Source organism: Sciurus vulgaris (genome assembly GCF_902686455.1).
Source record: "Sciurus vulgaris genome assembly, chromosome: 1".
Lineage (NCBI taxonomy): Eukaryota > Metazoa > Chordata > Mammalia > Rodentia > Sciuridae > Sciurus > Sciurus vulgaris.
The window spans coordinates 198,427,445-198,449,207 of record NC_136461.1 but is presented as its reverse complement, the minus strand read 5'-3'; the positions used below and the strand labels follow the sequence as shown (position 1 = coordinate 198,449,207).

General features: G+C 44.6%; 1 long non-coding RNA gene across 2 annotated transcripts; it reads left to right on the top strand.

The window, feature by feature from the left end:
- Positions 1–4,488: 4,488 nt before the first annotated feature.
- LOC306652986 lies at positions 4,489–11,416 on the top strand. Of its 2 annotated transcripts, none has more exons than XR_013761600.1 (3): positions 4,489–4,702; positions 4,912–5,021; positions 9,371–11,416. It is a non-coding gene; the product is annotated as an uncharacterized lncRNA (long non-coding RNA). The 2 variants fall into 2 exon arrangements; XR_013761601.1 differs by having other exon boundaries at positions 4,912–9,477; positions 10,189–11,416.
- The last annotated feature ends 10,347 nt before the right edge of the window (positions 11,417–21,763 follow it).

Sequence of the window (21,763 nt, the reverse complement as noted above, 5' to 3'; positions counted from 1 at the left end):
GGAACTGGGAAATCAAAAATAAATCAGATGCAGCCATTGCATTCCAAGTGCTCATGATCTCGAAGGGGTGGATGCCTATGGAAATAAAATAGGCACTCCCCTGGGCAAGTAAGAGTGGCATGGAGGTGCCCACAGCTGTGGCACTTCAGGGGCGAGCAGGTAAGTCTGCCCAGGGGAGCCAAGGGCGTGCTCAAGAGGAGTGGACACAGCAGAGACCTCCCTCACCTCAGTGGCAGAGAAGAGTGTTCTAATTCTCTTGCATGTGCAGGGTCTGTGCGTGCTGTGCGTGCTCAGAGCACATGGCTCTGTGGCTCTGGACAGGAGTGTAGCCAGGAGCGGCAGAGGTGAGGTTGGCTTGGGTTGAAGAGAGAGGTGGAAGAGCTGCAGAGGAGGCAGCTCGTGAACGCCCCGTTCTTCCCTGTTCACGAGCTGCCATGCGGGCAAGCATGTAGGCAGGATTTCCAAAAGGACAAGGTGCTCACTGTCCCAGGAAACAGGAGCCTACGCCCCAGTAATCCTCCGCTTCAAGGGCTTCCAGCTCCTCCCGCCTCCCCGCTTGCACACAGTGCCGCTTGTCTGCAAGTTGCTCTGGAGGGTGCAGGGAGGCCCCACGCTGCCGAGATCCTGTTAGGCCTCAGCTGTTTCTCCATGTTCGTCCGCTCTCACAGACGAAGTCACGGAGATTGCAATCTGCGGCAAGATGATATTTTCTGTGGTAATTATTGTTCTTGGAAATAAGAGCGGAGCGTGAGAGAAGGGGAGGGTAGGAAGGGACCAAGGCAGCCTGTCCAGGTCACCACTGGGCTTAACCCCCGAGGCAAACGAGCTCAGAGAGGAGATAAGAGTTGGCCAAGTTCACTCCACTGGTCTGTTCTGCACAGATGTATCAACAGAACACTTAAGAAGCCTCCCCACCGCATCGTTATGCAATTAAAGAGTACTTTTATGAGCATCCATCATTTCTCTTTTTCCAAACATGGAGGTCAGGGTTATTTATGATATTTATGTGTGTGTGTGTGTGTGTGTGTGTGTGTGTGTGCGCACAAGTATATGGGAGTGTGCATGTGCATTTGCAAATCTACAAATGTAAAATTTTATTCAAAAGAGTGAAATACTTCCAAAGGATGAATTATAAAAGGTCTAGACCCTCCACACACCCCTAAAAAGGGTGTGTGCTGGAAGCTTGGTCCCAGCGTAATTATATTGAGAGGTGGTGAAAGGTTTTAAAGGCCAGAGGTGTTGCTGGAGGTAACTAGGTCCTGAGAGCACCACTCTTACAAAGGGTTAATGTCCATCTTTCTGCAGTGGGTTAGGTCCCTTAGGACTGGCTTGGTTATCAGGAGGGTGAGTTGTTGATAGGCAAAGCCACCCTGTGTGTTTCTCCTCTTCCACGTTTGCCTCTTGCCACTTGCCACTCTGGCATGCATTCACCATGTGATGATGCAGAGCGAGTCCCTGGCCAGATGTGGCTGCCTGGCCTCCAAAACCTTGAGACAAAATAACATTTTTTTCATGATAAAGTAGCCAGTGTCTTGGGTCCACTACTTTCTTATAGCAGTGCAAAGCAGATCCGAATAGAGTCCAGCAAGGTCTAGGGGGCCTAGAGACTCTCACTGCTCCTCTCCAGCTCCCTTGGATGGTCTCTCCACCCAAGGGAGAGCCTGAGTTGGGAGGTGCTCCAGGATCACCTGTCACAGACCATCTCCACAGAGAGCTGGGCTTTGGTAACAGCATGGAGCACATCTGTCTGGAAGAAGGTGCTCTTTGGTTTCTTCAGCACATGCTGCCAGTGGCCCCCTGAATTCCATCTAAATCCAACTTTTTAGGAGACAATACTGCAATACTGGATTTCTACCCCTGAAGGTGGGTGACTCTTCACAAGTGAGGCATCTTCTGGCTGCACCTGACTGACTGCCCTAGGCCTGTGTGAGTTTGGCTGTTCCTGGTGGTATAGGGAATGTGCTGCCTGTGCACATTGCATGCATTAGACCTCCTAAGCACCTTTAGAATAAGGTATTTAAGTCTGCTCTGTGACAACCCCAATGGAAAAACAAAAAACAAAAAACAGAAAACAAAAACCAGAATACCTCTCCACTGAAATTCACTTAAAACCACAAAGGCACCGCATTGATAGGTTCAGCAGGCATCTTGAAAAGAAGCCCTGGAGACTGTAGTGAAGCACAGTTAAACAATGCTGCATTCTGGTGTTGCTATAAAGAGTGCAACCTGGTGGCACAGAAAAGCAGAATTGCTGAGCCGGTGCGCCTAACTCAGAGAATGCAGTGACTACTTAGGAAATGAAGCATTTATTGTTGATTTACAAGGTGCCAGTAACTCTGCTAAACCCTTTCCATATTTTATTCCACTTAATCTACCAAGAGTCCTGGTGAGGTAGTTAGTATAGGCCCACTATCCTTACCCAAAATTCTTGGGGCCAGATGAATTTTGAAATTGAGATCTATTTTTATTATTTAAGAAAGGAAATATAACGCATGTATTTCATGATGTTTAACCCCATCAGCAATCTACATAATACTATAATCAAATACCTTAATATTTCGCTACGAAAATCATGCATATGCTCACGGAGTGAGGTAAGGAAAGATTACACCAAGTCTGCATCTTGTGCCTGTTCAGGCCAGGTATAGCTGCTATGAGCTTATGAAAAATATTTCATGTTTTCAGATTTGGGGGAATTTGAGACATGTAAATAAATGACTGGTTTTCGAGCTGTATCACCATCTCCATTTTGCTAATGAAGAAAGCGAGGCTTGGTCAGTAGCCTCCCTGATACACGCTGCTCAGGGGTGTGAAGTTGGCGACCATCGGGCTTCTTACCACAATGCTCCACTGCCCCAGCCAAATGCTCCTGCAGATGGCCGTGCCCGCTGCCATGGGCCCAGGTTCCTTCATACTCACCACCTGCCATGGCTTCCTGTCGGGATGGCCACTCCCCTTGGCAGCCCCTCATAAACCACTTGTGCATGGTCTCTCCTGCACCACACAACTGGAGGTGTCTCCTCCAGAAGGGTAGGAAGAGGCTGTGAGGGAGTCTAGCAGCATCGGCCACTTGCTCAATGATGTCAGAAGTCAAACCAGGTGATCGTATAAGCAGAAGATGTAGCCTCTCCTCTCACAGGGCTTCTGAAAATTCCAAAGGGGAAAGAGACAAGAGCCAGCATCAGTTCCAAGCCCACGTTTGAGAAACCTCCATCCCACCTCAATTGAAATCACCATTTGTCACAATTTCCTCCAAAGAAGTCACTAATACCATGGGAATACAGGTTCTGTGCAACTTGCCTGGTGTATCATTCTGCTGCTGTCTAGCTGTGTGACAAATCACGTAACCTCTCTGTGCTTCAGTTTTTCCATCAAGCCGCTGGGGATAACACCGTGACCTCACTTGGAGAGTTGGTGTGGCAACCAGGTGGTTCCACACAGGTGAGCACCTGATCCAACGGGAGGCCTCAACCAACCTGAACCTGTTGTCGTCATTGCTGCAAACACTTTCACCATTATCCTGGATAGGTCACAGCCACGTGCCCTCAGGAGGGGAAAGTGGCAGAAGCAAATTAAGGAATCTGATCTCTCAGCCTCTGGAGCTCTTCAGTGTTCAGCCGCCGCCTGTTGAACTTGCACTGGGCCATGGTGACTGTAATCAATGTGCCTCTGAGGTTCTAGGGCCCCTCCCAAAACCACTCCAAGAAGCAACACTATGTCTTTTCCCATCACAGAATTGGGGACTTGGTACCAAATAAGACAAAAATGCATGGCCCAGTCCACAGAGTCTCCATAGTAAATTCTAATGCCTTACCGTGGTCCCAACACCATCATTAGCAGGCTTTACTATGAGTAAGAATTCATGTTGTGCTCTCCACAGAACAAGGGGCTCACAGTGTTCATCTTCAAATCAACATTGATAGAAACAACAGTGCAGATGCACAGACGTCAGAATGTCCTACGAGGTGTTTGCGGGTGGATGCCGTGGAATATGTGTCGTGCATATGATGTAGGTTCTCTATCTCCACACCTGTATCTCCATCCGCATCCTGATTTATATCTACCTCTGCACAGTGGGCTCTGGAAGGGAGGAATTGCCCCTGTCCTGGGGTCAGCAAGCTGTGATCTATAAGGAAAATCCTGTCTACTGTCTGTGAGCTGTGAGCTGAGAGAGGGTTAATACTTTCAAGTGGTTCCACTTCAGATGACTACACGAGTATTCTCCTGTTGCCCTCCAGTCACAAAACTGAAATATTTACCATTTGTCCCTTTAAGAAAAAGTCCATTGACTCCTGCTCTGGTAGGCCATGGGGCCCGAATGTCCTTCAACACAAAGTGAGTTGGTTTTGGAGGCAGGACTGCATTTGAATCCTGACTAATGGGGTTGCAAGTTATGGGGCCTTGGGAGGTTAGGAAATTTTTGAACCCAAGTTCCTCGCTCATGGAAAGGGACTGACATTGCCTACTATGTGGGAGTAATGGCGTAAGAGATGATGTTGACGAACTTGACACTTTGCGCTCAAACTTGTTCACTGTATGTGAGTCTGATTTTTTTTTTTCTCATAGAGGAGGGTTTCCATGTGTTTTCTCCACTTGACTAGTAGTTCTTGCAAAGAAGGGGACTTGTCCTGCTCATTTCTATATCCATGGTGGCTGCAAAATGAAAGATGTATATGAACTACAGAGTTTCTAATGGACACAAGTGAGTTCCACTTTTGAATCTGTGCTCCTTGCAACAGCTGCAGTGCTCCCTGGGAGCACACCCTGCATGGGGCGCATCTCATCCTTCCCTCCTCCACACCCAAGCACGCCCCCATCTGGCCAAGCCTGGGAATGTTTCCTCAAGGGCAGCAGAAAAGGGGCCAACCTAAGGGCTAAAGAAAACAAAGGTAACTTCTCTTTTAATTGCAGGGCCAAAGAGAGAGAGTGGAAGGTGGAAATAAAAGCAGCGTTGTTCACAAATGCACACTGCCCTGGGGCACGGTCAAGCCCTGGGGGAAAATGGTTCCAGTAGCTGGAAGGTAAGTGAGTTCTGGTTCCCCTGCTCTCCTAAAGGGACTTTTAGGGGATTCCCATGGACCAACTTTTTATTCATTTGTTCATTCATTCATTCATTCATTCATTCATTCATGTTACTTCATTAGTTTTGGGGATGAGGGATGTAGGGGTAGTGAAAGCATGTGATTTTACGTTCAAATACTTATGAATTTATTTCCTAAATTTGCATCTATTATCCTTTCTTTCCCTAACTTTAGGAAACATCAGCCCAAACTTGAGCAGCCTTTAAACCTGCTCACTTGTACCCACCTCAGGAAGCCTTTCTCTGCTACTTCAGGTCTAGTCCCCCTGGTTCCCTCCTCTGAGTTCCTGAGTGGCAGTGTGGCCCTCGGTTGTGTCTGCATGATAGACCTCAGCCCAGGTTCAAACCCCTGCCTTCCACAAAATAACTATGACCTTTGGCAACACACTGGTCCTCTTTCAGTCAATGTTTCCTGATTTTGAATGTGAATATCAATAGCACCCACCACATAGAGTTGTTTTAGATATTAGGAGATAATCTGCATGAGAAGTATCCAGCTTGCTGTTGGACAAAGATTTAAATCCTACAGAACTGAAGACTATTTGTTATTTTTGTTTATTGCATTGATAACTTATGTAGCATTTAATAATGGATGTTCCTTATCTTATAATTTAAATATTTAATGCACGTTTGTTCTGTCCTCTTGTTCACAGTAGCTACATATTGAATGTTCTGTTGTAGTCTCAGAATGATTAATATTTTGAGATATGATATGATTTTTCAGCAAGATATGATGCATCTGGGCAAAACTGAATAGGTGAGAAGAAGCTGTGCACTCTAAAGGGAAAGTGTTTCAAGGCCTCTTCTCTTTCCTGATCAGTGTCTCCCAAGCCACCCCTGCCCATCTGAACAGAATCTCTCCCAGAGACACTCGGCCATCTGATCTGGGGGAATTTAGATGGCAAATGACATAAAGGCCACCCATCAACTGTATTTATTTGGAAGGTTATTCTATGAGATCATGTGGTCTCAATGTAATCACACGGGTTCTTTACAGGGAAGAGGACAGCAGGCACATGAGTCACAACCAGGGAGGTGACATCATAGGGAAGATTGGCTGGGCTAGTGTTGGCTTTAAAAATGGAGGAAGGGGCCATGAGCCGAGGACAGCTGCAGCCTCCAGGAGCTGGAAGAGGCCATGAGACTGAGTCTCCCCTCCAAACCCCACGACAGTCAATTTGTGCTCTAAGCCAGTGCACTGGTGACAATGTCTTAATGGCAGCAGTGACTTGTGCAGTTTATTCAGGCAGGCCAGGGTCGTGCAGCCAGGAGGAGAAGGTGGCCTGAGTGAAGCCAGGGAGGAGAGGACCAGAACATTCACTGAGCACTGAGGGATATCAGGAGGCACCAGGAATGAGCAGTAGCAAGGCCAGGAGCAGGGAGACCAAGGGCAGAGAGAGAGGGGAGGCGGGGCGCATGGGATGTGGGGCCCATCCCTGCCACTGAGAAGGACAGACGGACCATTTGGGTGACCCCTAGAGAAGGTGCTCATGCTCCTGTGGCTCAGTCCTTGATTCCCACAGGAGGGGACAGTCAGCGTGTTGAAGGCCAGTTCCACGTACAGAGAGTTTCTGTGCCTCCCTTGCCCCTGACACCAGGTCAGCTGTGAGAATCTTTCCATAGACTGCCTGTCCAGAGAGGGCTATGACTGATCAGCATGGCGATCTCACACGTGAGAGAGGGACTCCGTCTACTAGTGAAGGCACGTCTTCCAGTTCATAAACTTGCTAAAACCTCATTTCGTGGAAAAAGAGCCGATGCCAGTAAAGTGTTTCCATAAAGTATTCATTAATAAGCACATAGAAATGGTTAGGTCTGCCTGCCTTCAGGGTTCATCGTCACATAAAATCCTTCGAAAGCCCTCAATGTGCCAGAAAATGCAAATTCAAAAGGACATAGGGGACCAAAAGAGATGCAAAATGTGAATGGGGGTGAGAGTATCTGATATGAAATGCTCACAGACCACAAAGAGCAGAAAGGAGCCAAGGAGTTGTACCAGACGTTAGCCGCTGTGGGCCTTCGGAGGAGTCCCAGGCACTTACTCAGAAGACACTTTCATATGACTTCAAGCCCCTCCCACTCCCTTCTTGAAAACAAAACACAGCAACGAAAGCTCCATCCACTGCAAAGCCAGCTTTGAAAGAAGTCGGTAAGTCCTATAACCTTAGAACAAAAAGTGACCTTAGTGATACTTTGCATCAAATCTTTGCCACTTCCCGATGGCCAGTATCCATTGATACCCAAGGGCCCTCAGATCCCCAGAGTAGAATCCGGCCCAAGAGCCGGTTCCCATTGCATGGTGCAGCTGGATTTGAGTGCAGTGGCTGCCAGCAGACTTCTACTGACTGTCGGTGCAAAGATCATCCTTTCTGGAGTTCCTGTGTCCGGCCAGAGTGACGCCCAAGGAAGTCACATTAGGCTCGCCTTTCAGAGGTGTTCTTCCAGCATCAGATCAGTTGGAAATGTGTTAGACCTACTCAGCTGGCCGCAGGCTTGTAACAAGGTCCCAGGTGATTTGCGTGCACTTTGAGTCAGAGAAGCACTGACATACGCGGTCATTCATTTGCTACAAATAGGTAACAGTTCTCCATTGGTCTTCCAGTCGAGTAGCCCAACACAGACCATTCCTAGTTTAGAGTGGCCCAGAAGGTTCCCAATGGTCTCTCATAAATCAACACTTGCAAGTGGTCTTTTAGTCCCATAGACAGAAATGTTGTGTCCTCCATGGAAGAGGAATCTCTGCTCAGGAATCGACATCCATTTTGGAGTCTAGGAAAGAAGGAGGAGGTATTTTTTTTTTTTTTAATTAAAATATCAGATGACTATGAGTCTTTTGTTAACTTCTGCTTACTTTATTTTGGCTTTGGTTTCATGAAACTAGAGCCTCCTATTTACATAGGGTTTACATAAGGTTCATTGTTCTTTCCATGACACAAAGAAGCAGCCTAGAGAAGGAAAAGGGCACTCGGCCCAGAGTCTCCCATCGAGGGTTTCAATACTACTTCAACCCTCTAATAGCTCTGTGACCCCAGGTAGGGCAGTTGACTTCTCTGAAGCTACATTTTCTCTACTAATTCTTGGGAGTGGTGAGAGAAAATATATATGAAGCCCCCAGCACATGACAGATACTCAGCAGGGTGAGATTCACAAAGGCTATAAGTCGAATGGGCAATCAACACTTTTGGAGGATCCAGAGTGTGGGTAGATCCTGGGCATACAACAGTCAATCAGACCAATATAGCATCTATCCCAGAAGAACTTGCCAATGGAGAAAGTTAAGACAAAATAAAGATAGCTACCAAAGACTGAGTTCTTCAAGTGTCAAGCACTGTTCTGTGGGCTGTCTGTGGGTTAAGCCATGTCCTATAGATAGTAGGTTCTATCACTGCTCCACTTCACAGTTGAAGAAACTGAGGCACATGGGTTGAAGTATCTGGCCAAGAGCTACATAGATAGAAAGACAGCCTCTTTATGGACTAGGACAGGTTAGTTCTGAAATCCTCTTACTGAAGGTCTATACTATTCTGACTTATGATAAGAAGCAACTAAAGGGGCGAGACAGAGTGCTAAGAGTACCTGCGAGAGAGCCTCACCCAGGCTGAGCAGTCAGGGAAGGCTTCCTGGGGAGGTCAGGAGGGGAGGACATGTAAAGAAGGCAAAGAGCAGTCCTGGTAGGACAAGTACGGGTAGAGTCCTGAAGTTAATTGAAAGCTTCTTAGTTGATCTAATATTAGGTGCCAGAACAATACTTGATCCCAGGAGACATTGGTAGCTCAAAAATCAAACAGTCAGCAAAGAAACTTGTAAGAAGTTTGCTTGAACTCTATTTCTGTCTGACGCACGTTCTCAATTCTTACTCTTGGGCAGTGTCAATATCTATCATTTTCAGAGACAAAAACGAAGACAGGTGAGCTGACAAAGAGAAGGAGGAAGAGTTGGGGCTTTGGTTTCACACACTGTCTCCTTCTTTCTTTGTGACCGGGAACAGATGATTTAAATCCGTTTTCTGAACTCCAGTGTCTTCATCTGCAAATGAGGAATAATACTACTTCCTGTGCTTGTGGTGAGGATTAAGCAAAGCCATGCATGTAAGGTAATGACTCAGGGAACATCCTGCCCTCACTTCTCAAGGTTAGGGCAGACACCGTCTCCAAATACCCAGATGCCTTCACTCTCACCTGCCTTTGAAGCCGCTTGGTTTCTTCTGCTGTCTTAACCAGTACCCTGATAACAAATGCTATCACAGAACCCCTATGAGACCTCTTTCTTAAGTTCTTTTCTTTGCTTAAGATCCTTCAAAGGAATCAAAACCTCCATTTGAATGAATACACCCAAATGCCTCAAACAAAAAATAAAACTGGGCGATCCAATTTCAATATAAGGACGCGGATATTAAGGTGAGTGAGAATTTGACTTTTCTTTTTTTGCTAGCAATGCACACTAAAGGAATATGTATGACCCCAATTCCCACCAAATCCCAGTCAGAGAAATTCAGAGTCAAAGAGGTCAAACCTTTTCAGGGATACCTGAAGTTTTAGAACTGGAAATCAACTTCAAGAGTATGGGGTCAGCCTCCTCATTTTCCAGTGGATGCGAGTGATTTTTAAAGCTGAGGTGAAGGTCACATGGGGTTACTTATAGAATTAGGACTTGAATTGGGAACTCCTGGGGCACTTAAGGGTCAGCATGTGTAGCAGCAGTAGCAGTGACCAGCTAAGGAGATTTGCTGCTCAGGAGTTTCAAGGGTAAGCGAATGCTGTTGCTAACCAGCTAAATTCCCTTCCCTGGGGAGGGAAAATGGAGTTAAAACTGCCATAAACCAACAAAGTCACAATTCAGTCAATTTAAGAACATGTTCCCTCTCAACGGGTGTAATAATCTCAGGCTTGTCATTGGGCCTTTTAAAGGAAGCTAGTACAGTTTACTCAGATTTGCATGTGATTTTCATATTGGTCATGCAACTCTGAACTCATGCCAGTGAGTAATCACAGGCCCGTTCCTGTTCTGGTTCATGGTCATTAAGCAAGAATGCCAGGTGTCTTGGCCCCTGCATGCAAAGCCATCACCCAAAGAAAGTAAAGACATTCTCCACCCTGGCTTCTTTCCAGCTGGGGATGAAGGAGCTGGTGCCCTTCAAATGTCTTTCAGAAAGTCACGAAAGGCTCCCCAGTACAGTGTGGTCCAAACAAATCACCAATGAAGAAACTTATGGGCCAACTTATGGACACTTGGATTTGGATTGGGTATTACATGCCACTAATGAATGATTGTTAGTTTTGATGGGTATGATAATTGCATTATTTTTAAAAACATTTGATATGCATTATTGTTATAAAAGAACCATGTTACTTTTAAGAGAAGCTTTCTGAAAGGTTTGGGGATAAAATGTCATGATGTCTATAAACCAAGTCAAGAAAGAGAGAGAGAGAGAGAGAGAGAGAGAATAAAGCAAATGTAGCATGTTTTGACTGTGGTTTAAATTAAAGTAGGTATCGATGTCCGTGATGATATTCTTTACTTTTCTGTGTGTGAAAATTTTCACACTCAAAATTTAAAAACAGGTTTTCTGTTAGAATTAGAAACAAAGCCATAGAACTTGACATCTTGTCATCCTGTGTCACCACTCGTGTCTGCCTTCATAGATGGATGTTAGAATGGAGACAGCAAGAACACTTGCTTTATGTAGAACCTTCCAACAGGTAACTACTGAGTAATCATTTTCTCATTACAAAAGCTTCAAATCATCAGGGAGCAACAGTGTGAATTCCCCTCTGGGCTTGGCCTCTCCTGGGGACCCCACTCCACACAACTCCCGTACCCACTGTTCCAAGTGGGCATGAGTGGGTAAAGGGACTTGTGTCCTGGATCCAAACGCAAGGCCAAAAGTCACGTAGGGAGAAAGTGTTAAGAGCAAAGCCACCAGGAAGGTGGAGGAAGGGAAGCAGAAGGCATGGAAAACGGCCTTCTGAACCGCGGGGACACTGCATGCAATGTCCTGTTTCTGGGAAGATTCTGGGTATTCTATGCCTTCTCTCCATAGGAGAAGGTGAACTTTCCCACATTTAGTTCAGTTGGTCCTTGAGGAGAGCCTGAAGTTTGCAAACTGTCCCTTCGACCTGATGTCCAGGTTGTTACCAGTCAGTCCTCCTCAAGGCGGTGGAGTCATGAAGTCCCTTCCCTGCAAGGAGCATCTTTGGAGCTGCATTCCCAGCATGGCAGAGTGCAACCCAGGTGGAGAGCACCACCTTTGCCTTTCCACCCTGAGAATTCAAGGCCTCAGAGCAGAAGCCACGACAAGATGAGCTGCCTGGTGTTGTGTTGGCCGCCATCCTGTTTTACATCTGGGTTCAGTAAAACAAGAATTTATGATAAGGGTGCGGGTGTCATCTTCTTGCATTAATTCACAGCCTACCAGGAAGCCTGTGCTCTCTGCAGTCTTCTTTCTATGGTTGGAGATATATTTAGTCATCATAATAATTACAAGGAACGGCCTGTGAGCCCTATGGTCCCTGCAGGGTTTCAAGCACATTTAGTCCTCACCTCATCCCTCTGAGGTTTGTACTATTTTGGTCCCCATTTTATAAAATGTGAAGCCAGCAGGGATAAATAATTTGCCCAAGCTTACTCAGTTAGGATGGAAGAGATGGGATTTGAGGGCAGGTAGTTCGACTTCGAAGCAAGCTCTGCTTACCCCCACGATACCCCCTGTCCCATTGATTCACTTATTTCTCGCTTTTGACTTTGTTTCTCATAGAAGAGAACTACGGGCCCTCAAGCCTCATTAATGTGTTCTCAAAGGCCAGTTTGACTAGTTGCATTTTCACTCTGAAATATGATTTTGACTTCTTGATATGTCAGATTACATAGATCCACCTCATTGCTTTTAACCCCCACAAAGTCCTTCATAGGACAGAGAAAAATGCACAGCACCTACCCCTGCTGATGGGCCTTTGAGTGATTTCTAATATTATGTGGATAATATTATTCAACCTTAGAATTATGTTTTCAGGCATATATGTATCAGGTTAGATTCTTAGAAGGAGAGTCAATGATATTCACATTAAACCTTCTGATAAATATTGAAAGGTTTTTACTTTTTGATTTATGATAGTAGCCAGAAAAACATATATAAATTATATATACTTACATGTATACATGTAAGTATATATATAAATGTGTGTATATATATATATATATTCTTTTACTTACATGTGTAAGTATATATACTTGGTGTATATATATATTTAAGCATATGTAAATATACTTACATATATACATGTAATATATGTATACACATATGTTTTATATATATAATGTAATATATAATATATGTATACTTATATATATGCTATAAACACACACACCACACACCTCATCAGAAAGTAAAGAAATTAGGTCAATATCATGCCTAGACTCGGCTCAGATGCTTTTTCAGTCCAACATACCATGTTATAATAATTGAATGCTAAAGAATGAATTTATAGACTGCCTTATAGCCTACTTTGTCAAAGGCCAGGATTGCATACTAGTGAATATGGTTGCAATTCACAGTCATAATGATGAAGCTATGATACTAGCAATCATGACAGTCACTACTTATGAAGAACGTACCAAGTTGCAAGGACAATAAGGAGATTCACAGATTTGTTTAATCCCCCTAATAATCCACAGCCCTGTGAGGGCCCAGAGTCAACTGCATTAGCCTGGGTGTTCCCTCCTCTCCCTCTGGTCACAGGTCAATCCCCACTTTCCTAGGGAGGCCCACATGACCCCACCTACAATGCTCTCACCAAGTACCTCTGCATCATAATGCTTTGCAGAGTGGCAATTTTCCACTGAATAGTGTTATTTCTTGATTAACCTCTCTTTTCCTTCCCAGACTCATCAAGGGCAAAGATGGTGAGAAATGAACAAGTGAGTGAGTGAACAAATAAATAAACCATCTGGGGCTGGGGACTATAAAGGTGGCCAAGAAGCATTAATTCTGAGCAGACTTACCAGAAGTTCTGTTCAGGTAGGACCTTTGAGCTACATACTACATGATCAATACCATACTAAAGGAGAGATGGGGCAGGGAGGCCAACCTGGGCAAGGGCAAAATGATCAAAGGAATCATGGTTTAAAAAGCACACAGCATATTTGTGGAGCAAGGATGAGGACCGTGTGCCTCAGCTTATCTACATCCACCAAGCCAAGAGAAAAGGATAAAATTAATAATTTATACCCTCGTGTAAGCTAGTCAATATGTATTGCTCTTAGCAGCATGTGAGTCTAACAGAGAATTAAAAGCAAAGGAATTGCTAGTACTAGGACACTAAAGGGGACAGAGCATCTCTTAGGTTCCTTAGGATGTGGGATACACACACTTTTATCTATCAGCAGGTTCCTTAGAATGTGGGATACACACACCTTTATCTATCAGCACACATTGTTTTGATTCTAGATCCAGAATTAAAGACCTCTGATGTTTGGGCAGCAAAAATGGCCAGTGTGTTGTATCAAACACAGGATTAGACATGGTGTTTTCACCAATCATACCATATACAGTATGATTCATGCCCTTATGTTCCCTGAAACTCCAGTCAGGTTTTGCATTAACAGTCGTACACAGCAGTGCTCACATATAACAGCTTATACCTGGAAATAGGACCCTGAGCCCTCGGAGTGCCTGAGCTCTCTTAGGTTTCTGTTGGAGGAATTGCCCTGTCCTGGTCTGGGGGAACTCTGAGCCAGCTCTCAGGAATGCTCCACAGTGTATCAATGGACAATGAGTTGACTCTATTCTTTGAGGTGGCATTGGTGTGATTTCTAGAAGTTGGATGAATCATTTGTCTCAAGAGGCAGTGGTCACTCTAATTTGGCTAGATTCCAGGTGGCCTTTCCTCAAAGCTGCAGAAGTGATGTGCACTCTAGAGAGCAACACACAAGGGGTGTTTCCTGAAAGAAAACCTCTAGATCAAAAAAGTCTCCTCTTCTTATCCTTCTTACCCTCAAACAAGAGTCCTTCTCCCAGATCTTTAGTGCAGTTTTAGGAGAGAAATGAGCAGGTCATGTTTCTTGGAGAGATAAAAAGGAGCTCTCTTTCTCAATGCTTTAACTGTATATACTCAGGAATTCTTTGTGTTGCAAATAAGAAAAGACTGACCTTACAGTGGCTTAGCCAACACTGGGTTTTTCTTCCTCATATACCAAAGCAGCAAAGATAGTCCTAAGTCATGTGCTTGCTCAAGGACTCCCGTCAGGGACACCTACTCCTCCCATCTTTCAACTTCACTATCATTAGTAAATTGGTCTTTTGTCCTCCTTGCTGTCACCTCATGATTACAAAATGGGTTCCCTGGGTCCAAGAATCACAACTTCAAAAAGGCAGGAAGAAAGAGGGAATGAGGTATCTGTCTCTTTTGTCTAGAATGCAAAACTTTCAGTTCACCTGCCAACTTCCCCTTAACTCTCCCTGGTCTGAACTCTGTGATACCATCTCTGTTGAGGGAGGTAAGAAAATGGTCTTTGTGAAGGAGAAAAGGTGTTCATGGCAGAATTCAGCCAATCAGAATTTACTGCCTGGGCCCGGACACATTGCAAGATTGCTATTATCTGGGATGAAGATGGAGGTGGGTGTCAAGTAGGTGAGTAACGCTCTGTCCCCCTGGGGGACTCTCTTCCCCTTCGATGCCTTGATCCCAGTTTCCCCCTCTTTTTCTCTTCTTTACAGCTCGGTTTAAGTTTTCCTCAAAGATCTTCTCTAAGAAGACATATCTGAAGACAGTAGCCTACAAAAATTAGAGCTACCATTGCCCATATAAACCAGATATTTTTCTTACTTGAACTCACATCAGTAATTCTCACAACAGTTCTGCCAGAGTTAACATTCCCCATGAAACACTCTGGACACAGGATTTTGGTATGCCACAATTGGTATGCTACAGAGCATTGGTTTGAACTCAAGGTTATTGACAATCTACTGTCACTCTCCTGTAACATACCTCTTTTCCTCTATTGAATATCTATAGAAGCGAGAGTTCTGCCAATGCCTCTGTCCTCTCTTGTATAATCCATTTACTTGTTCATGCTCTAAAAAAGGAGTTTCCCTTCCAAGGGGAAGATGAGTCTTGTATTTGTCTCCAACCATACTAAATAACCAAACCAGCTTTCTTCACCGGTCTCCATACCCACGGCCTGAGGCAAAGTTCATAGTAAAGACTTGAACTCCATGCCTGGACTTATTGAGGAATTAGATCTGCTTGTTAAAATTATGTAGAGTGGTTCTCTAAAATTATGGTATAGTTCATCTGGGGTAGGACCCTGGGAAAGAGCTGGTAACAGTACTTTTTAAAACCTATAAGTTTTCCTGAGTGGTCCAGGTTGCAATTCTGAGGTGAGATGCAGACTCTGCATATTGGTCAAATGATACTGATGACCAGGTTCGTTTGTGCAAGACTGGCCGCATAGATAATCTTTTGAAGGAATTAGCTCTGGTCATGATGGAAAACTTACTCTAGTCCTAGGCTGAGTGTGCCAGGAGGATGTTAGGAGCTTTCAAAAAGCATCATGAGGCTGACAGATTTAGAACCTCCTCCACAAATCACTCTGCTAGAGTTTAAATGGTGAATCTGTTCTTCCTTCCACGACTCTTCAAGCATGTGTTCATATTGCCCCATTTTATAGACATGGAGAGTTGACCAAGGTCACAAGTTATTAAATGGTGGAACCAGGATTCAATCCAGGAAATCTGACACCAAACTTTAGCTTCATGCAGTGTTTTCTGCTCTTGATGGCATCATGCCCCTCAATGGCATTGTGAAGAAAAGTATTATCCTCTCTGCTGAGCCTGAAAAGAAGATGGAAATCTAGGGTCCAACACGGGCTGCACCTAATCTTAAGGGCAAGGGATCTGATAAAGAAAGGGAAAGGAAGACATCTAGTCACTGATGTCAGGAGAATTAGGAGACCATGAATTGAGGCTAGCACACCGTCCTATCAAGCGTAAACCCTCCCTCCAAGTGCAAGGACTTAACCTTCTCCTAAGGCACAGGTGACAGTTATTTCTACATAACATGATTCAGTGGAATAACCTTGAACCTGGGGTATATCAGAGCTTGCATTTCAGCTACAAAGCTGGTAAGTGTGGATCTCATGAGCGGAGTTCCTTACCTTCTGAGCCTTGATATTCTCAACTGTGAAAAGAAGATAAAACCTTCTGCTTCATGTAACTCTCAGAATATAAGGAGATAATAAACATGGTAGCCTGTAAATAACCATAACTAACTTCCTGGACCCATTCCTGAAGTAACCTCCATTCAGCCCAGCCATCAGAGGGTTAAGAAGGCTAGCTCAAAAGCAATCATGAGGTTGGGGTATTTTATTTCTGAACAAAGGTTCTATAATTTCAGCTTGGCTCGGCCTATTCCCAGCTCCTCACAGAATCCTTGTGGCCGCCTGTGGGACCTGTAAGCAGATCCAGGCTCTGCAGTAATGCTCTTTGAAAAAGCATTGTGCTTTAATAAGTCACTTTTCTCTCCTCAGGCGAAGTTCACATGAATTAGACTGTGAGGCACTTTATGCAAAACGCCTGACCTTCACCAGCTCTGATTTGCATTGTCATCCTTTCTTTATTCTTCTAAAGTGCCTTCATTTTGCATAATGTTATAATGTTATTCAGGCTTTGCAGTTAGCACTATTTCATTTCTCCAATTAGAACCATTTTAGGCAAAGCTATAGATAACCTTCAGAAACCCGCGCCTGTGTGATCTCTCATTCACAAGAAGGGAGCAATGAAACGGAAATTTAAAAAAAAAAAAAGGATAAGGCTAAAAGTCTCATTTGGGGTGGAAACTTAAGCCCCAATATTAGATATTCTTTTCCTTCTTGGGGATTAAGAGAGTGTTGTCTATGCCCCCCATAAAAATGTACACGCTACTGGTCAGTTATGACAGGCAAAGCTCACTAGAAGCAGAAGAACTTGCCAAAACAGAATAACCCAGTGTCACTGAGGCTGAATTTGAGGATTTCTCAACCTAAGATCTCCCCTCCAGCTGTTCCCGTGGGGCCCAACCACTGCAGGAATGTCCTCCAGATGGAATCAGGTAATGAACTACTGTTTGCAGGAGATAGAGACGCTGATCCTTTCCTCCAATTTGAAGTTGGATGTAGAAAGACTGACACAGAAGCTGAGACTCCCCAAGGAATGTCAACCCCTCCACACTTAGTGGCTAAAATTTGAATGTGCTAAACAGTAGAAGGAAACATTCACTTTTCACAATGTTTATCAAATACCCACTCTTCACCAGACACAAAGCAAGCAGCGAACAGTGCAAAAGATACCCGCCTTCAGTGGGCCTGCCATCCTAGACCTGAGATTGCAGCAGGTGGGGCGAACAGTGAGTGAATTAGGGACAGTCAGAGAGCTTCAGGTCGCATGGCAGAATTGAACTAAATGTGAGTGGCTCTTTTATTCTACTCTCCCTTACTCTAGTTTGCCAAATATTTAAGAAAGAATACTAAATTCAGTGTATGCTAATTGGTTAAAAAAAAAAAAAAAAGAACCCAATCAATTATCAAATTATTTGTTGAAATCGAAGGCCATGTCTGAAACCACTGCTGCATCTCCAGTCCCCTGCCTGTCCTGCTCTTCCCTGGGTACATGGAAGGAGGACTGTCGTGGCCCCATGGCACGGCCTGATGTTGAGCACGTGTCAGGCAGCGCTTTATCCAGAATCCCTGGTTTTGCTTCATCCCTGGCTGTGCCGTTGCCCGTTGCCAACACCCAAATACAATGAACTCTTCTCCAGACTTTTCTCAGTGCGGGAAAGTCCAGTGTTTCCAAAGAGCCCCAGTAAGGCCTCCTCAGTTCTCACCTTCGCCAGCCTAGACCATCATCTCTTGGCTTCTGCTGAAGTTTTCTCATCCCCATTTTAGTTGCCCCAAGGGCTCTGGACCCAGTGTCCCTTCTGTTGTGATGGATCCTAAGGAACCTCGGGACTGACAATAGAGCCCATGCTCCATGCCAGTGCACCTTTTTAAACCACGCTGAGAACCCCCAGCTAGTTGGCTTGTGGCTTCTCCGCATTGTGGTGTCCTCCGTGCGTGCTCAGCAGGCCGGGGGGCTCGAGACTCTGCCCTGGGTCACCCCCCAGACAGCAGCGCCTCTCATCGCCCTCCCAGAGTGGGAGATGGGGCCAACTCTGACTTCCTTCTCTGTCCTCTGAGCTCCAGGAGAGGGAGCCTTTCCCTCGGGTGGGATTCTCCTTCCCAAGGGCCCGTCGCTACCTTCCCTATGCTATGCTGCCAGACAGGACGTAGGCGGGCAGGAGTATTACCGTAAAATCAACTGATAGGTATCTATAAATATAATTCATTTTATCTTTGAATATCCAGATTCTCAGTCACTAAATGCTAGAGCAGCAATTTTGCTTTCCATTTTGCAGATAAGAGGAAAAACCAAAATGAAGAAAGTCAGAAATAAAATTGAGGGCACATCATTCCCAGTATAGTAACATTTCAAGTAAAATATCTACCACTTCAGTCACAGTACACTTTGGAAATTTTCCAGCCTAACTGTATCTTTTTTTTTTTTTTTTCTTTGAGTGATATTCTTTTTCTTCCTGTAAAAGACTTGTTTCTCTAAGGTCATTTCCTTGGCTTATATTTTCTCCCTCCCTTTTTTCCTTCCTTCCTTCCTTCCTTCCTCCCTTCTTCCTTCCTTCCTTTCTACTTTCCTTTCCTTTCCTTCTTTTCCTTTTCTCTTATCTCCTCTTTTCTTGACTGTGTGTGCTCATGTATGTGTGTGTGATTTCATCCACCCTCAGAATTTAGCGGTAATCTTTAAATCAAGACTCCACACTTCTTTCTTACCTTTCCCAGTTTTCTGTCTGTTGCATATTTCCACCTTCAGGAAAGGCTGGTTCCTCAGACTCGGTGTTCAGAGAAATGAATATTCCCTTGGCATTAGCCTTCCAAATTCTGTTTGCATCTCCCTTTCCTTCAGCCTCTTACTATCATTTTGGGGTCTTCATTCAGCAATCTGTTCCCTGCTATTTTCCAGCAGGAAACAAACAGACCTTCTTGGTCTCTGTGGGGTCTAACCCACCCCTATCCTGCCCTCCATCAGGACCTCACGCCTTCTCACTGCTGGGCACAGAGTAAATGGCTTCACCTTCCATCAGTATCTTGGTATCCCAGATGCTCCCATGCCTGGCCCCAGGGTTCTGGTCTTCGCCCCATGCTGTATCACACGTCACCCACAGACCTGCAGAACCTGGTGTTCATGCTCCTTGAACACAGGCTTTCCTATCACCAGATGGCATGAAAAGAATATTTTTTCAGTTTTAACTTAGTTTGCCAGTTCTCTCTGCTTATTGAAATATATACCTATGAATCAAAACCTATCTTGTGCTCCCTGTTCTGGAACCAAATCTTGATTAAAGTATTTTCTGAAACCAAAGAGCACACTGTATCCTCACCCCCTCTTCAGCCTCAGGCACCTGTGACTTCTTCAGGGAAGCCTGCTCTGGTCCCCAAGTCCAGGTTAAGTTAAAGGCTCGTTTGGTGTCATCCTGAGGTTGTAAGGGGAAACCATCACCTCACACTGGCTTCCTTTTCCTACAATAGGACACAGCTGGATGAGCAACACATCTAGCCTCTCACTCAATTTCTCACTCTTTCCTTCTGGAAGAAAAAGTAAGGTCTGTGATTTATGGGTTTTGGAAAAGGGACTGATCAAGTGGACCTTGGCCTCTTCTTTCCTTTGCTCTTCCCTGCACCCACCCTAACACCTGACTGTCTGTAGGAGCTATTACCCAGGGGTCTCTTCTCCACGGGGTGTAAGAGCTTTTGGAGGTGGAGGGAAGATTTGGGGATCCAACTATGCCACTATGGAAAAAAGAAGTTCAATTTTGAGCTGAAATGTTAATTAGTAAGACCTGAGTGACAGATCTGGTGTCATGTCCTCCTGTCCCACTTTTATCAGACACGTTGCTGTCATGCATATCTCCCTCTGCCTTCCCATTGACTCAGGACTTGAGAGAGAGGAAAAAGCAGCACATCTTAACTCCTCCATGATGGTTGCCCATGTGATCAGTGCTGGCTTCTTTCCCTGTCTCTTCTTCGTAGCCTAGAAATTCCCAGAATAGGGGGACCATGTTCTTTTTTCATTTTTGTTTCTCTAGTGCTTAGTGCATTAGCTCAATATGGATAAATGACTGGATGAATGAGTGAAAAGTTTCTCTTACATGATGACTCACAATACAGCTTATTCCTAAATTCCATGAATAATTAAGCAGATGATTCTTTATCATAACTCACAAAACCTGCACCTCACACTTTTGCTGCGGGTCTACTACAGTTCTACTACCCTAGCCTTCTTTTATTGCTTTGGTGTTTTATTGTCAGGGACACTTGAATCCTTCCAGGGAGGTGCAGAACCAACAGACCCTATCCTCAGTGTGAAGCACCTACAGAGCATTAAAGCTGGTGACAATATCCCTCTCATCTTCAGCCTTCACTTTCTGCTTTTCTTTTTCCCTTTGTGAACCTGTACTGTCTCTTGCTATGTTTTAAACCACAATAGAGCCTCATTCACTCAAGGGAGCGTCAGCCTCCCTTGTCAATAAGAAGCTGACACAGGCATTTAGGAAGCCAGTGATGTCCATAGAACAGGAAACACACTTTGTTTTCCAGCTGAATATTTTTCTTCTATACTGAGAAACTTAGTGATGCTATTTTCAGCTTGAATTGTGTGTGCCCCTTTTCAGGAGGCTTCCTTTTGATAAGAAGAGGGGAATACGTCAGAATATATCCCCAATTTAACTTATAAGCAGTTGTTTTATTTATTCATTATCCCTCTCAATGGACTAGGTTGGTACTTTGGCAACTACCAATTTGAACTTGACTTTCCTAATGGGCTTCAGGACCACCACCATTTGTATGGGCAAGGAAAGAACTGGATAGTCACAGAAAAGTGTACACTTCAATTCTCTTTACAAACTAATCATTTACTAGTACCGATTAAGGTATCAGCTACTTATTGCTCTTCAACAAATCTCTCCATGGCTTCCTGACCTTGGCCTTAATATCAGCCATCTATTATGTGTCATGAATGTATGGATCATATGGGACATACGGACTGGACTTGGCTGATCTTGACTGGGCTCACATTTGCATTTGTAGTCAGCTGAGGGGTAGGCAGCTCTGCTGACCTTAGGTGACCTTTTATCTCACATGTTGATGGGTAGATAGGTCCAGGATGAGCTTGACTGACAATTCAGCTCTGTCTGGTCTTTCATCTCCAGCAGGCTTGTCTAGGCTCAGTCTCATGGAGATGTGAGGATTCCATTTCCTAGCAAACACTATCATGCAAGAGAAGAAACGGAAACACTCAAGAGCTTTCCAAGCCTCTACTTGTGGTATGTTTACTAACATCCTTATGTTAGCAAAGGGCACTGTGTCCAGTGCAGAGGGAGGAGCTTCAACTTACAGGATAAAGGGCTTAGATCACAAGAAGTTATTAAGAAGGGACATCAGTGCAATCAATTTACCATTTTCCATACTCTTGTGACTTTGCATACCTTGCAAGAGTATAGTTGTAGAGCTCCTTGCAATTTAATTATTTCTGGAAATTACATCACCAACACCATCATCAATAGCAAAAATTGGTCTTCCTGGAGCAACAGCTACTGTGGGTGAACT